The 17,909-nt window shown below is 43.6% G+C and overlaps 1 protein-coding gene and 1 pseudogene across 1 annotated transcript in view; one reads left to right on the top strand and one right to left on the bottom strand.

The window, feature by feature from the left end:
* Nucleotides 1-17,909, top strand: part of PFDN1 (prefoldin subunit 1) — a 96,172-nt gene that overhangs the window by 20,557 nt on the left and 57,706 nt on the right. The window lies entirely within an intron of this gene.
* Nucleotides 13,139-16,439, bottom strand: LOC144767117 (dnaJ homolog subfamily B member 1 pseudogene; annotated as a pseudogene).

The following is a 17,909-nucleotide window of genomic DNA, read 5'->3' as shown; positions in this document are numbered from 1 at the left end:
AGGTTTTGGGATCTGGTATAGCTGCTTGTATCACATTGAACAAACATCACTCCTTTCCCACCGCTTTGATAGAACTGAAAATGAAACTGGTAGTAGATTTACAATGCGCAAACGGGGTTTAATCATCTAATATAGTTATAAAGGGTTTAGAGCAGCCAATTTCAGAAGTCTGGAATGTTTATCAAGACTGCTGCTTAATTATCAATACGTTTTTTTCCATATTTCCCTAATTGTTGGTTTAGATGTCAGCAAAATGGGTTGGGAGACTGGCAACATGCAAATTTTAACATTTTTCTTATTTAGATTTTTAACAAAGTACGGATTTTTCTCCAGGCCCATTTATTATCGTGTTTAAATATATGAGAAATAACACTGCTGTTTCAGGCCTGGAGTGTAAGTGTTTCAGTGTCTGTTGCTCGCTCACTGAGTCTACAACATTGGAAGCCTTCAGATATCCCGCGCTTGGTACAAAGGTAGCTATAAAGTAATTGAGTGAGATTTTTTTAACTAAACTTGCACAGAAAGGAACAATCAAGTGGCTACGTTTCAAAAGGTGTTGCAGACAGAGTAACAGAGTAACCATATTGGTCACCTAACACTTATTTTGCAGTGAGACTCCTCATAAAAATCCTCAAGGACCCACCCTCCTCCTTGCCAGTGGCATCACAATGGCAGTTTATATTAAGCCAGGATCTCAAGTTCTCTTAACAAATTATAGTAACTGCCAATACAAGGCATGGGTAGGTGGAGTTGCAGCCTACCTCAAAGGTGCAGTGTCAAATGTTACCTCTGGAATGTTGCTGCTTATCTGGTTCCATCTCTTCATATTTTCTCTTTTTTCATTGAAAAGTCATTGAGAGAAGAAATCTCACCCTCCCAATTTTGCAGATTGACTTTTCTAATGAAAGAGCAGAATAATTTAATTTAGCTTGATGAATGTGCTCCAGGATCCCTCCATGGTGTGAGTAATCCATTTTTATTTGTTTCTCAAGCTCTTAAGCATTCCTTATTTGAAACAATAAATATTTCGACTGAATATCAATTTTTCAAAGTGTGCTGAATTTTCTATCTATCTAAGCAGTTGTTAGGAACCACAAGGAGAAATATTGGGTGTCCTCCTACTGAATATATTCGTTGTAACATTTGAACAACTGCCCATTATTCACTGAACTGGATTTTTAATCTTCTAATTTATGTTGGAATCAACCTGTTTTTCATACGGCTCCTAGACCAGTAGTCTTGGACTGTCTGCTCCCTTGTTAGTTCTTCCGACTCCTCCATTACAAGGAAGATTGATACTTCTCCACTGTTTTCATCAGTGAACATGATAAAGCCTGATTAAGAATCTACACTGGAAAGGGATAACCCAGACCGAGGTACATATTTATTTTTCAGGTGTATTTCCTAATACACTGGTTGCCTGTTTAAAGTACAGCATTGCTATGCCAGCACCTGATAGTGTTGCTTTTCCTCTTTGTACTGGAGTTGAGTGTTTACCGTTTGCTTCTTAGGCGTGAAAGGACCAACCAGTTCTTCCATTACCTGATTAGGAAAATGTGCACATTACTAATAAAGCTCCTGATTTTAGTGCTGAACAAGAACCTAAGTATCCAAAAAAACCTTGAATGTCCTTTCTCTAAGACTGTTTTTAGTACTTTTCTTGAGATTAGCTCCATCTGTTCAATTTCAGCAGTTATTTGGAATAATATTTTTAACTGATTAGTCCATTGCTATATGGACCTGGACAAGTTCATCTGGAGCCCTTTCCATCAAAATCCTTGGATGCCAAGGTCAACAGGCCCAGTGGTTTGCCTTGTATTAAAGACTAATCTTTTCACAAAATTTGCCACGGGTGGCTACTGCTCCATTAGGTAAAGGAAAATGTCTGTTCCTCTAATATAAATTATGGAGTAGGAGTCTAACATGGGGCAGTATCTAGGCAAAGAATCTAACCAATCTCTTATCTTGGCCATAGGCAAATCAGCACAGCTTTGATTAGTTACGGCCCATTTTTGTCGTTGTTTGTTATCGTATTTTTTTTTAATCCTGCCTGTGATGCAAGCAATTCACAACAAATTAAAAAGCAAGCAGAGAATAATGGTACCAAAATATCATGAGTGTGTTTCCCCAAACCATGTTTGTATTGCATAATCTATATTATTAGAAAATACAACAATATAGCTGTGGGTCTCATACATCACCTGGTGCCTAAGCATCCTATTTCTGAGCCTAAATACTAAAAACTATGTTCACAACCATGACCTCTCAGAGCAAAGCCCTATTTGAAGGACGGAATCTCATCACTCACCCAAAGGTGACATGCTTCATCATCTGGGATCTCCTCTCAACTGTAAACCTAGTACAGTCGAGGGCTACAACCCCCTCAGCTACATGGGAGGAGCTCTGGGATGTTTTTAATAGGTACCACTGGATACACTAAGATCAGTCAAGTGAAGAGTTAACTATCATTTACAGTGATAGGTGCAGTGCTTATTGAAAAAAATGTGAAGTGTTTTTAAAACTGGCTACTATGAGAAAACAACTTTAATATATATCTCATGGTGTCAGGAATAAAAACAGTGCTCGTGCAGTTTGAAAAAATAACTGCAGTTATCAAGTATGTGAGGGTTGGTCTACATGTTTCTGCTTCTGCGACCTACAGAGTGTCAACCATTCCTCAGGACCTATAATTTAAAGCTACTGCAAAAGGTGAAAAAGTGCAAAAAAAGAACTTAAAAAAATGATGTAGTTACTGTTCACGATGGAACAGATACAACCTTACACAGCAGATCTACAAATTCTGGACTGTAATATTTGTCAGATCTGTGTGAGAAAAAAGAGAGAAAGAGGTATGAACATAGAAATTGAAATACAGTGCTTGTACTTGAATGGTGATGGAAAATGAGTCAAATGTACTCAATATTTCAACACTCATTGGTGAAAAAACGATAATTATAAATTTAATGACTCGCCCTTTAAGTATGGATAGTTCCCCTCACCTCTCCTGGCAACTGCTCAGGACGTGAGGCCCCGCTGTAGAAGAAAATCCATAAAACAGACAGCATTAAAACGCCAACAATTACAGATTAGTCTGTCAATTCCATGAAAACGTATAAAAACAAATACGTCTATAGTCACTTGGTTCAATAGAAACAGGTTCATATCTTTTTATGAACTTGTATGAGATATGATGACTACAAATTATGCACTGGCCCAAACGACACTTTTAGAGAGACACTGTGCATATAGAGAATACAAAAAGCGCCAGCACATTTGTTTGGCTTCTCTTAGTATAGTATAATAAAAAGGGGTCTAAATCACTCGACCGTAAATCGAGCGCTATACTCCTAAGTATTCAGACTCCCTTTTGTAGTCGAGTAAATAATATGGAGCATGATATGCACAAAGCAGTCACCATAGTACTTGTAAACCCGGCCTCAAAAGTACAAACATCGATTAATATGCTCACCACGGAGCCTGCAACAAAGCTGGCAGATGTATCTAGGCTGAATTCCCGTAGATACCGGGACTATTGTACAACTATGTACACTTCACAAAGGTTCTTATAGCAACAAGCAATGTATTCATTACAACTCATATAGAGAACGTAAAGCCTCCTGCTTAATTACTTCAAAAGATGGATATTAATCGGGAGAAGGAAATATGGAGAGGATATTCCCACAAAGATTACAAAAGCGGTCTAATATTAGCATGCTCACCTGTCCGTCGGTACCCCAGGCTTCACTGAGCCGTCATGGAGGTACCGGATGTAATAAGTCAGGTGGTATTTATCGTCATAGTAAAGGTCACAAAAAAGTGTAACTCTCGCCGCTTGGAACTCTACTACCTATATGGGAATTTTAAATTGTTATTGTTTAAAGCAATGTGCAGATGTATGAGCAACTGGTGGGAGTAACTTAAGGCAAAAAACACAGTACTAAGAGTCTGCATGGCCTTGCAAACTACATTAGCTCTCGTTGGGCTCTGAGAGGAAAGGATAGATTTTGTGGTACATCAGTACTCTCTGTAAATGGTTTTTCCAGCTTTCCAGGGGCTTCTAATTTGTTTTAAACACTACTGCTAGATGCTCTGTGTTCTAGAGCTTGCTATTAGTAACCCAGCGCACACAGCTTTTAATAATTTATTATAGTACTTGAACACATGATTTGTGAACTACTCAACATGTATAAATATCCATTGCTCAAAGGCATACCACTCTAATAAACCGTTGCCAAGAAATTCACTTGCCTCATTGTCTTTTAAAAGACTTGTTATGTATTATGATACTACCAGTTTCTATATTGGCTTCTAAATAACTTCGACATCATTACCCTAAATAAGAACTACGATTCTACTTTGATTTACTCACAGACTGTCTGAGTATTTAGCGTTTTCCCATTTTAGTATGTCTATTAATATGACTTGTCTCCTTTTAATAATAGGTCATTCATATGCCTCAGTTCCATTTCCAAAATGATTATTGCTCACCAAGTAAATCCATTGACCCCATTTCAATCCAAGCATATAAATGATCTTTCCTATAGAAATGTTATGTTCATAAAGTCTCTCACCTGACAACAATATACCTCTTGTTCCAAAGTCCCCATCAGAGCTCCTGCTTTGGTGTCTGCTTTTATATTTAGTATTACCTTTTAATGCTAACTCATTAAGGATTAATCTGACTTAACATAATACTTTTCCCACTGGTCCTCTGGATAGGGAGTGAGAGAAATTGGATACCTTGAGTTGGAAAGGTTTTGCTTCAGGGAGTATAGCTCTGTGGGTAGCTAGTGTGTGCTGCTTGCATGCTTGCTGTGTACTCCCATTCTTTGTGAGAAGTGGAAACTGGCAGTGTACAGTCTTATCGCATGAGAGATTTCTTTGGGTCCAAGGTTTATGATGGTTTGGAGGTGCTAAGCAGTCTATACAAATTGGCCTTGATGTGACAGACCCTACTGTATGCTGTATGGGTACTGTAGTTGTGATATTCAAGTAAGCGTACGCCAAGGGTTCTGGCTTAAGCGATATGGATGCGCAACTCATTGACAGGAGCGTCTACGACCAAAGGTGGTTTGGGAAGAAGGGTCGTTGCTCATTTGGGTGTTTTAGGCAGGCTAAAGCTACAGAGCTCTGGGTTTGGCCTGTTCCATGAGGATAATCAGTCAGCAGTACAGGTGCTTTCATGGGGTAAGCCTGCAGCCTCAGCCTGCAGAGCAGCAGTTTTCCCGGGTAGGTGAGAAAATAGAGTTAAGCAGAACCAGTCACCCCCTTCCTCTCCTAATGCACCAGTTTCGCCCCAAAAAATCTCTGCCCTTGGAGGTTCAGCCATTCTATTCTCAGGTGAGGGCTAGAAGTGTCCTCTGAAAAAGTGAAAGTTACTTCAGACTAGAGGGTCATACAGGCTGTTCACAGAGGTTATTCTCGTGCTCTTACATCTATGCCTCTTAGTCTTCCAAGTGCTCCCAGCACCACTGAACACAACTTAATGCAGGGATTTACCACCTTTTTTAGTGAAAAGCATTGTTTAGAAAGTTCCTCATTCTGGTAAAGAAAATATGTACTATACCTGTTATTTAAAATACGGAAGAAAGACTAAGGTTTACACCCTAGGGTAAATCTTCAGTTTTCGAACAAGTGTTCAATTTTTTTTAAAGGTTTTCGGTTGAATGTCTAGATGGAGTAGCTGGGTTTACAAGCTGCATGCTTTCACATACCAATAGCATTGAAGGACCGGCAATTCATGAGGTTCTGGCGAGTAGCTAGTACTGTCAGTTTAAGGTATTTCAGCATGCCAACATGAAGTCCCCTGGTGTGTTTATCCTGGCGCTGGCTGTAAAGGTTGCTCTCCTGCACTGTCAGATGTTGCATCTGTACCTTTATTTTAGCTACTGTCTTATCAAGTCCGTTTTCCCAGGGCTGATTTTAAAGCTCCTGAGAAATATCATTGCCCTTTAACAGCTGCTGGGGGTCTTATAAACTTGAAAAGATCACCTTTTCCCTTTCACAGTGTAACAGGGTCTGAAGGAACACGCAGAACGCTATGTCGTGGTAAAGACTTTTATTTTTAGGTAGTCACGTCTTTTGCGGGTTGCCAGTTTTGCACCTCAGTTAGATAATGAATCGAGGTGAAAGGGGTATGAAAAACAAAACAAGGTAATCACGAGGAGTCCTCCTCTTCTTCCGGGCGTAGCTGTCCTCTCCTTATCGTCAGGCCGAGGCAGGGAGTAGGCTCTGGTATTCCCCAAAGGAAGCAAAAACAAGGATACGTGTCAGTATCACGTCCTGACTTTACAAGCACACGAGGAAGGGGGTGAGTGGAAAGCAATTGGTGCACTCGTGAACAAATAACGAGAGCGCGATGTTGTGAGGAGTGATAGTGAGGGGCAGCCGCGGTGCGTCCATTGGGGCGTAGGGGCGTAGCCCCACAAGCCCTGGACGCACCGTGGCACTGCAGCTAAGCTTTAAAGCTAATAAACTAATTCTTCACAAATTAGCAGCGCAGCGCGGGAGTGACACAGATCCGTCCGAGTGCGCAGGGGGTGGGGGGGTGGGGGGGGGGCTTCTGGTCTGCTGCAGCTGCTTGAGTGACAGTCTGCAGCAGGCCAGCACTGTGCGCATGAAACTGCCAGGCTGAGACTTGCCCGCGCATGCGCCAATGCCAGCAAAACACTTTAGGCATAGAGAAGGGGCCAGGGGGTGAGGCTTCAGCCGGGCCGGGTTTAAAAAGGCTGCCCAGGGCGAGTACACAGTGTGCCCCCCCCTCCTAGCCAATCCTGGTGCTGCATGCGGCGCCAGGATTGGCTGGTCCACCGCGCAACATCCATTATTGGATGCCGCGTGTGGGCAGAGTGGCGCGACCCCGGGCAGGAGGAGAAGCAGTAGCAGACCCCGGCGAGAGCCCCCCAGGCCCGTTGTGTGACCCCCACAGCCTCCCGGTGCCAGTCGTCCCTGGAGGGGCTGCGAGAGGAGCAGCAGGAAGTTGTGGAAAGTTTCCAAGAAGGTGCGAGATGCCGAAGACTGTGAGTGCCTAATTAAATATAGGGTTAACTCTGGCAACGCACAGGTACATATATAAACCTGCACTGGAGGTTCACTACCTCACACGGGTACAGATTTACACATTTAAGAAATTCACAAAAGATTCCCACAGTGCTCATGGGAAGCTGTGATGGTCACAGGTTTCCAGGACAGGAGTATGCCATCTCACCTACATCTCTCCGCCTCGCCTTCTTACACACTGCCAGCCCCCTGGGTCTTTCCGATCCCCTGCCCGCATTGTCTTGTTTTTTCACATAGCGCCGCGAGGTAGGAGTAGTGTCAAAGTAGGAAGAGAATAAAAACAAACCATTGACTGAGGTATACATTCTGATTATAGTATTAAATGTTCAGTTACTTTTCTAAGAGTGAAAAAAATGGTGTCGGGTTGTTTCTGCCGTACGACTGTTTCTGTCTCTCAAGTACTTTGTGATGGGAGATTCCGGGGCCTTTTGATAATTAGTCCCCCTGATGTTCACGTCGTGTGTGATATCAGCCACTCTCGTCTCCAGGCAGGTAGTGCAAACATTTTTGTAAATTATGAAAGTGAAACGATTAGGCTGGGAAAGGAAGGCTGCAGTCCCAGGTGACACATTAGGAGAGAGAACATTCAGTGCCTTTCTACTTGTGAATATCGGGTGGGTGCGGGGCTACCTTGCTCTGTCACGCTTCTTATTCTGACTTCTCCCACATTTCTGCCCACCTCTTCTGTCTCGTTTCTCACACACCTTGTCCATTTTCAGACTCTCAGACCCTGTCCATCCCAACTCCCTTCTGTCCCCTCTCACAATCTTAACGTCTTCGTCACATCCTCTCTTGCACACTCCTGTAGTGCACAATCTCAAGCCTGTGGATGTTCTCAATGAATTCCACGGCATTCCAGGCTGGAATGTTTACTCCTCACTTGGTAGAAGATTTACCTATGGGCACTCTGACACCGTACTGGGGTAAAACTCTGCCGGGTTATCACAAGATAGCAAAGCGCAGGACAAGTTCAAGATGGACACAAAGGAAAGATGAAGAAAGTTAAGGTGGAAGCAATGGGCTTGAAGGGAGAGTTTTGGGATTCGGCTGAACGAGAGGGAGAGCAAGGGTGAGGGGGGGTGAATGTGAGCTAGGAGGTGAAAATTGACCGAGGAAGTCGGTGATAGGAAGAGAGCGAGAGAGAAGGGAGGGTAGAGCATAGAGGCCGAGAGAAAGTGACCGAGAGCAAGAAAGGGTGAGAAACAGAACCACAGAGAGCGAAAGAGAGGATTAGAGAAAGAGGGAGAGGTTTGAGAAAGAGAGAAAGAGAGAGAGAGACGCAGTGTGTTTACCTTCAAGAACAGGGAGCAGATGAGTAATAATTTATGGTCACACTTGCCCCATGATTTATTGCGAAGTAAAGGATAACAGACACTTTGGAACATTTGAGATTTTTTAAGATTCCGTTTCGATTGGCACGGTATGTAATTTAGCCCCAGGCCTTTAGAATTGACTTGGCGTTCTTTGGCAGGGAGATGAAAACACCCACGCCGCGCGTTTCTCTCCCACCGTGGGCGCAGCAGCCGCTACTGGGCTGCCCACCACTGGCACTTCCCGCTCATCTCGCACACAGCCGTGGTACAAGCTCACAGCCTAGCGGAGCCATCAAAGTTGGGAATGTAGGCTGCCGTTTACCTTATGAAAACCGTAGGTTTAAACCTGTTTTGTTGAGAAGTGAATAATAATTCTTCTTCTAAATCATTTCGTCTCCTTAAAATCTTGGTTAGTCCAGATAGCACGGGTTCAACAGCCCATGTGCCAGACTTCGTTTGCACTGTCGGAGACGAAATTCTAAGAAGTACCCGTTTGATTCGCCCCTGACCCCCCCTCCCCTCCCCCAAAACAAAGCCCTCTACCTTGTCAGAGTCCAAAGAGTTCTGACGTTTCGCAGGTCTATCCGTGAGTAGTTCATCCTGTCCAAGACTTCTGTGGTGCATTCTGTCCCATGTAGTCCTGATTACCCAATGGTAATATCCTGACTACAAGCCCCAAGATGCAAAGCGAAAAAGCTGGCATGGACAAGCTGCTCACACATGGATGTGGGAAGCTCGAGTTGTTAAATAGTGAGGTTGGCCCTTCTCCGATGACAGGCAGCTTGCTTAGAAAAAATAGGCAATTAATACCCCCATTTAAAAAAAAATGTATCACTCCCCACCCCAAACCCTACCAGGAGGAATCACAACAGAGGTGACCCGCCCAAGTTCCTTCTGGGCTTCCTGTTTCCAGAGGTGGGCAGTCAAGATGGCGCTTGTCTGCTCGGATGAGAGGAGGTGGTGCCATCTCAGGAGTAGTTTGGGTCATGGCTTGCTGCATCCATACATCTCAACTTAGGGTTAGTATTGTGTAGACAATGTATTCAGCCAGTAACAACCGGCTGGTGCTTTACCTTCTGCATCTCATCTGTTTATTGATGCTGAAGACCGTACAGAAACAGAAACTTGTTCCATTCTGAGATCAGGGGTGTGGAATTTTTAAAATAATCTACTTGGCCAAGGGACAAAATGCCACTGAGATCTACATGTCCTGTAAAATCCACTTGTCCCACCTACTCCCGTCCCTACAACAATTAGAAGGGCTGACAGAGAAACATTCAATATATTTTTGTTTTATTAAAATCAGCAAACAATTAAATGCTTTATAATAATGCAAATCTACCATCCATGTTACCAATAAATAAAATAAATGAAAAACATTAGAAATTATGTGTAACTGACTGCTCGAGAAAGATGATTGATGGATAAAATAAAGGAAAGAATGAACAGAAAGAAAAAAATTAAAGGTAAAAGAAAATAAGGCAAAAAGAAAGGAAAGAAAAATAAAGAATGAAGGTAGGTAATATAGAAAGGAATGGAAAAAGTGAAGATAAACAGGAAAGGCAGAAAATAAAGAAGGAAAAAAGGAAGACAAAAAGGAAAGAAATAAATTGGAAGGAAAGAGGGTACCAAGTATAAAGAAATATTGGATACTAAAAACCAAGTTACACACCCCACCTATATTTCAATATAACTGCAGCAAATTAAACACCATAAAATGTGTTTTTTCCCTGGACAAAGTTGATCAAACAACCACTGGTGAAAGAGAGTCCAGGAATGCCATGAAATAGCAGCAGTCAACTTCAAACAGAATTTACAACAGCGCTGGAAGCACATAGGAACTGATAAAGCTGAAATATGCCATGGGCTCACTTCAAATGTGTCCTACTATCACATCTGGCAACACTGGTACTAAAGGAACCTCCTTGAGTGTGCATGTGCATCTTGTAAAAGAGAATAATGCACTGCAGCTACTCAAAGTGACTTTAACCGGAGGATTAAGTGATGATGCTAACCCACATCCCCATGCTGTAGTGGGAGGAAGCACATGGAAATGACAACAACAGACCAATAGGTGAATAGAGGTGGCGGAATGCCCCATTAAGTAATATTATACATATTATTTTAGTAAAATCAAAAGGTCTTGGCTAAAGCCAGACCTAAAAGTGATGACGCAATCACGTCGCACCACTTACACATGCATGCTTGATGATCATGTACATTTATCAGAAAGCTGCACGAGCAGAATGACTTTTTATTTACTGCCTGATCAGAGAAGGATCTTGCTTTTCTGACCTATTGGTTTTGCCAGTGCTTTTTGGCCATGCTGTGCATCATTAGCAAAAAGCTTTTGGCTGATGCTGTGTAGCATTGTGAATATAAGAGGAAAAACAAACAGCCATGATGATTACTGGACAATTTCCTAGGCTCACAGATTTATGAGGATGTGTGCAAATGCGGGCATCATCATAAATGCATGCACCTACGAAATAAAGGGGTACATGTTTGGGAAATATGTATTTACTGATCAAAAATGGACCCCCTTTGGCTTGCCTACAGACACAGAAGCCTATTTCATGCCCCACCACGGAGCTAGAATCTCACTGATTGTGTCTTATCTGAAATGTATAAGTAGAAAATGGAACCCTCATGCTCGATTTGCCCGCGCCATCAGTCTTAACATTCTATGATGTACCACACTGCGTGCATACCATTGAACCAAGAGGCAAGGCAGTTGTCATGTGAACACTGTACTTTGGACAGAATATTATAGAACATTGTCGTCTATTAAGTAAAAAACAACAGGTTTTTGTATGGCTGGTATTCTGAACGCATCCATTTGAAAGTGCTTCCATTCTTCATTATGAAGATAATGTTTTGATGAAATAAATATTTGCCTAAGATCACACAAATTAAGCATGGAATCCATTTTTTATTCAGCCAGGTTCTCTTTCACAAAAGAGAACCTAAATAGTTCCAGACCGTCATGAAGCATTCTGCAACATCACAAATAGCAGAGTTTGATATTATTAGTACATTGAGGCGGCTACTATGTTCTATGGAAAACAACGTTCACTTTTCAAAATAAATTTATTTTTCACCCACATTCTGAAGCCCTGCCATGGCGTTTTAGGTCTTAACAAACAATTATGAGAATGGTGCAATTTACGCGTCGTGCCTCTGTTCCAGACTGACAGGACCCTCCTCAAGAGTAGACATAATCATCATAGTGAGTCCTGCAAATGCAATGCCACCTTTGCGCCTCCCTCTAATGATGTGATACTCTGGAGGGTACCTCCATACCCATTATCCAGTATTGCCAGTATCCTTTAACAATTTTTAGCAAGCTTGCAGCTCAAGAATGATAAATGACAGTGCTGACGCTGATGCGCCGCCGCAGCTTATAAAAATGCGCACAATGGGCCAAATGAAGCTTAAAAAATAGAAGGCACTGGTCAATTGAGTATTTTCTCACACAAATGGGAAAAATATTACCGATTTGTGAGGAAAATTGCCCAATCTGGCACCTCTTTCACAAGTCTGGTGTGAAAGGGAGTTTGAATCTGCTCTGCCCACCAATGGAAAGGTGCACAGTCTGCACTGCTCCAACAGCAGCGATGAGGTCGATGGGAGCCCGCGCCTCCTGCAACCACAAAAGTATCTCAGTACACAAGGTCCGTCACAGCAGGCGCAGCAGTTCTATTCTATTCAGAGCGATCTGCTCGAAAAAATAACGTTTGTGAACACTCTAGCAGTGCTTTAACAAAAAAAGATATTTTAATCACTGTCTTAAGTAGATTACTTACAAGAGGCGAGATTTACAGAAACACTGTCCACGATTCTCAGAAGCTCCACAGAAGCAAAGGCCCTTACGCCTGAAAATGGACATTACCAGAGATGAAAGGATTTTTTTTAAAAAATGAAAGCATTCCAACCCCCTAAAATGTCCATGCAAAGGATGGGAAAGTTAAAACCTCTCCCCTTCCAGTAACATCTGATAGCGACTTTGACACTTCACAAATAAGTGCTTTCCCACCTCATTGAGAACTCCCCTCACTCAGCTGCATCCAGTCAGGAGAAATGGTATCCCTGTATGGCAGGCATGCAACGCTCATTGGGGTCAAAGGGATTCAGCCCCCATTCTCTTCCCCCAACCCCTGTCGTGTGTGTCAGTCCGGGCTGAGACAGCTTCGCAGGCACACACACAGCTACACCCGAGTACTTCACAGGTCTTTCAAAGACCATTCACTTGTTAACGAGGCTTTTATTGTGCTTTCACCCCTTCTCCGAGTTCCTGCATCACCACTATCTGCCTATGGTTGAAAGATTACCCCCCCCCCCCACCCCCGAAATGTGGCTCTAGTTGCGCCTCTGCTGTCTGGCTTATTTTAATTTCATATGCAGATGTTCAACTCTGCGCTATACAAATTCGAATTTACATTTTTTATATTTTACAAGAATCTAACCCTCGGTGCACAGTGAAGTCATGATACCCGGCTGTATATCGGTGAAAATCAACAGCTTGCCAAAGTGCAACCCCAAGTTTCACACACTGAGACTAACTTTGGTCAGGCCCAGTAGATAAAAACTTAACATGAAACGAGTTTTAATACAAGAGTGTATAAGCATGTTACTATTAAATATTTCTGTGTAACTCTTGCTTTTAAAATATTTTCATCAGGCCATACAGCGCCCTCTCCTGACAAATTATATCAGCTGTAAACAAACACCAACTTTCCGGTTCGATTGTCTTGTCGGCGTTGTGGCTATGCGGGCAGTATCCGCTCCAGTATTTCTTTTGAGGAAGGAGGAATTTAGTCTGGGAACTTCGCTTCAGATTCGAGGATGAGGTCGCCCTGCTGCTCTGGGGCTTTGGGTGGCAGGAGGCATTCGCCTGGGATTCTCAGTTTCAATAACGTCATCCTTGAAGCCGGTGGGATGGTCCTGTGGTCCAGGGTCGGAGCATTACTGGTACATTCACAGAAATGCCTCTCTCGGGGTGATATTTGCTCGGTGGATAATGTCTGAGCCTTCCCACTAAAGACTAGATGGGGTTTATCTTTCAGAACAAACACTAGATCAGAGTGGATGTTTGTGGGTGCTTCATCTCCTTCATTAGGGAAGGTAATCTTCGTACCCTTTCTTGATTTCTATGTTAATATGATCTCGTCCTTCGGAGTGTGCATTTCTGCCGTCTGTATTTAAGCGCTTTCAGAAATCTTCATTTACTGCTGCGGCCAGTGTAGATTTCATCAAGATGCCTTTTAAGCTCACGCACTACTGGAGGGTCTTGCTTTTTGCTGATGTGATCATGTCCTCGCCGAGCCCGCGGAAACCCCGTTACCTAATCCACCGGCCCCCATCCCAAAGCTGGCAAATGTGTCATTAACTTGCATGGCCTCGTTTCGTTCTGTGCACTGAAGAACGTATCAAAAGGATTGCGTTCTCTGAAGAACTGTGAAAACATAGCATGAGGATCGCAGTGAAGTGTAACTGAATGACGGGTCATTAAGGTCCACCGAGCCCGCCACCCATGCCCTTCATAATTATCTGCACCGTACTTGTCGAAGAACTCTCGTTTTTTGGGGTCACTAACAACGTCTGAAGCAGCCTGGCTCCTTGTTTTTGTCAGGGTGGTAGCGCAGCGCGCCTGCTTGCGATATGTTGCTTTTTTGACCTCCTCTTCTCAGGCGCCACGGCGTGCCAGGGCTATGTTTTTGCACTAATTCATCTTTTTGCCCATGGTTGCTAAAAAAAAAAAATCACACCTCTGTCACATTATCATACAATCAAGTAAAGTATAGTTTTATGCGAGCATCCAACCTCACACTTCACGATACTAACAATACGCAAACCTGCTTATTTTACCTGAATGTGAGGCTCGCGCCGACACAGACTACTGCTTGCAGAGGCTGAGTGACGTTTCAGCCCCACAGCCAATCACTGGCTAGACTCCAGTCATGGGCTGCTAGCCAATCAGATGCAGCCAAAGGCTCTCTGCAAGCTTCTGATTGGCTGTGAGCCCCAGAGTGCCCACAGCCTGTTGTCTACTTGTCCGTCGGACGTAATAGACAATAAATCTTCTTGCCCATCAACAAAAACAACATGGTTCGGGCGTCGGGCGATAGGATTCCCCCACCCCTGTGAGATACTGGTCGACATTTTAAACCCATTGATGGGTTTGAGCCAGATTTCTCCGACAACTTTAAAGTGCTCAAAGAACAACTGTTGAAACCTGTTTTGAAACGGTGCATTTGGCTGCCAGTTTCTACCCAATCATCTTTCAGGCTCTGTTTAATGCCTCAATGAGGGGGAAATCCAAGGGATGGTTCTGGAAATTATGGAAAAGCCACTCCTGCTGGCATCTGAGATCTACTGTGATACTGTTAAAACATTTGCTCTCAAGGTAGTCTTCACAGAAGCAGCCAGAGGGTGTTCTTGCTTCATTCCTGGATTGGGTGGAGAGGGTGGGTTCTGAGATGGCCATGCTGATGAAGCTACTATTTCTGAGACAAACGTCATTCAGTTAATGGGATACCACTTGGGCCGACTGGCAAAAAAAGAGGCAGAGGAAGCAACATTCTCAATATGTTTTCGTCTGAGACCTACAGCTGGTACATGGAGCGGGTCTAGCCATCTCTGCGCTATTTCTCCTGCTATCCCCTGGTCGTCGTGGAAGGGCCTATAATGTCTAGTACAGGGTTTGTGGTTCCAAAATTCCCATGAAGCATCAGCCATGAGTATGCTCTTTGGCTGCATCTGAGCCTCGCGTGTCACTTTGACTGGTATTGGAGTTGGTTTAGAGCTGTTATACCATTAAATTCATGCCTGCGCACTCTGGTTTCTGGAGTAATTCTCATACCGCGGTTTAAGAACCAGGACAACAAGTTTGCTTTCTGGATTGACATCCATTGGTTGGTGGAAAATGGAGCAGTAGTATGCATTTATTGGTGGTATATAGTAGAAAGCGAGGTGCAAAACAATGGAGAACTGCAAATGCATATGTGTTTTCGATGGTGGTGCCAGAGTTGACTTGGGGGCTAGGTATGAAGTAGCATGGGTAGAGGTTACCAAGGAAGATGAAAGATGCTGATGAGAGGATTACTGGCAAGGTCTTGGCTTAGAGAACAACATTAGTGTGGTTGATGGACCCAGGTGGTAGTGGGACCTTTTCAGGTGTTGCCCAGCACTGGGTGGGTGGCTTCACTTCAACATAATGTTGGTTGAAGTGCTGAATTTTCATCTCTTTGAGATTTTCATGAAAGTCTTAGTCTGAATTCAGCACCTGTCCTGAGCGTAATAGGACCGGAATGTATGAAGCTCTGTGGTTATATTGAATAAGCAGCTACCTATGTTATGACATCTATTAATATAATAACTGCACTTTCACAATTGCTTTATTAACCTTCCTGCTTTCTCAAATTTGCTTGAAAATGCACGATTTTTCTTCTTTTTTTAAAAAATTTTCTGGGAGGGGGTACCCCCCCCCCCCCCCCCCCCAACCCCTCTTTTGGGGTTCGGGCTCACTCGCTGCGCTCGCTCGCTACGGTGCTGTATGCAAATAACTTTGCGCCCCACCACTTTCAAATGTCACCCACCGCCCCTGGTGAGGGGATGGGTATTTACAAGATTTACACTAGGAGGCGGTGAGCGATAGCGTTGTTAACCCTCCGGCCTTTACTGCCTCCTGACCCAGCCAGAGAATCTTGCCTGTACCTGGGTCAGCCACTCTCCTCCAGGGGCGCGGCTCGGCGATGCTTTTTCCTGGTGGCCTCCTGGCTTTATCTCCCAGTCTCCTCCTCGGTTGTCCTCTTCCTCTGGGCCCGATGACTGCTCTGGTTGTTTGGCGTGCTCCTCCGCGTCTCTGCCCCACGATTCTTCCGTGGTCTCAAGTCTTGCTCTGGAGTTCGTGCACACCTCGCTCAGCTTTCTGGGACTCCTTATTGGGCGCAAGCCAGTGACGTCACTTGAGGGGGCGTTGTCTTCCCAGTTAAAGGGACCTTCCTCGTCCTCCGGAAGGCTCCTGTATGACGAAGGCCATATATCCTCCTGGCGAGAAGAAAGCATACGGGTTGAAAGTTCCCATGCTTCCCACCAGTCACCCCCGTTGACCTAACGAGTGCCTGCTGACCTCGTCACACACAGAACAGGCAGTCAAACGCCGCTCAGGTGATGCTCAGCATGTGCCCCCTCTACTTTGCTTGGATGGTGTTGAGACGAGGGTGTGATGCCTTCATTTATATGCCTGGATCTGTATGCTTATCACTTGGGGAGAAAGTTTCAGTGGATCTTTAGTACTTGATGGAACCAGTTTTTGGAGGAAGTGGTTAGAGAGAAACTTCTTACCTTCGTCTTTTATCGCAATGATGTTGATGAATATCTCTCATTTCCTTTTTCAAGTGGTAGGTGTTTCTAAACCCAGAGCCTCATGTGTTTAATGACAATTCCCAATGGGAGGCCCACCTAGAAGAGATGTTGACCAGTGATCTTTGTTTGTAGTAGTAGTGTTGATTACACATCAGTCTCTTGTAGCTGAGGGAATTACGTTTGGAGCTTCAAGCTCTCCTTCATCAACTTCTTAGTCTGCAAGTATAGATATTGACAGGCAGCATGACAACTGTGACTTTTCTAAACAAATGGGTATAAGTCTCCTTAATCCCTCTTTGCAATGAAACAGCAGATCTCCAATTATGACAAATAAACAAACACATTGGGTTGTGAGCAGTTCATCTAGCTGGAACTTTAAACTTGGATGCATATTGCCTCAAAAGGTTACGTTTAGTCAGCCATGAATGCACCTTCATCCCGAAGTTGGTGCTTTTTTTCTTGTCTTGTTTTTTTTTTAACAATGTTTATTTATTGAAGGTTTAGTGATAACGTGCCACTTTGATACCGGATAGCGCCACCACGGGCTTGCAACACAGGGGACGCAATTATGGTGAGAAGTATGCAAAGTTTGGTGTAACCAAGCAACATAGAAAAGAATCGGAGCTAAATAGCATGCCAGATCGATAGGTCAGTGACCGCACTGCTGTAATCTATATCACTCTGATAGTCTGTACTTGGGGGATTTATATCCCATATGATTCACCACCCTGATAAACAAGGAAAGCACCATGGGGAGGTGCGGTTTATGCATGGGAGGGGTAAGGGGCTTTGTGGTTGGGGTTTATTTATTTATTTATTTATTTATTTATTTATTTTGAAAGTTTTATATAGCGCGAACAAGATCTTTGCAGATATCAGAGCGCTTTACAAGTACAAGGGGGTGATAGAGTAGTAATTGAGGTAATTAGGTACAAGGTGCATGGTTACATAGGTAGGTCAAAATACAAGAGGTAGGTCACAGGTGAGGTAGTGTCGGTCCAAGGAGCATAGTCAAACAGTTGCGCCAATAGTATAACAGTACAAAAATAAGGAGCATATACTTGTTTAAGCGTGCTTAAAATGCTTTTGGAGATAGCATAAAGGCATAGTTGAGGTAGGTGTGTGCAGGGTGTATAGTCACACAGGTGCATCAGTAGTACGAGAGTAGGG

Source organism: Lissotriton helveticus, chromosome 7 (genome assembly GCF_964261635.1).
Source record: "Lissotriton helveticus chromosome 7, aLisHel1.1, whole genome shotgun sequence".
NCBI classification, from domain to species: Eukaryota; Metazoa; Chordata; class Amphibia; order Caudata; family Salamandridae; genus Lissotriton; species Lissotriton helveticus.
Note: the sequence above shows the minus strand (reverse complement) of the source record. Positions and strands in the feature narration are given on the sequence as shown.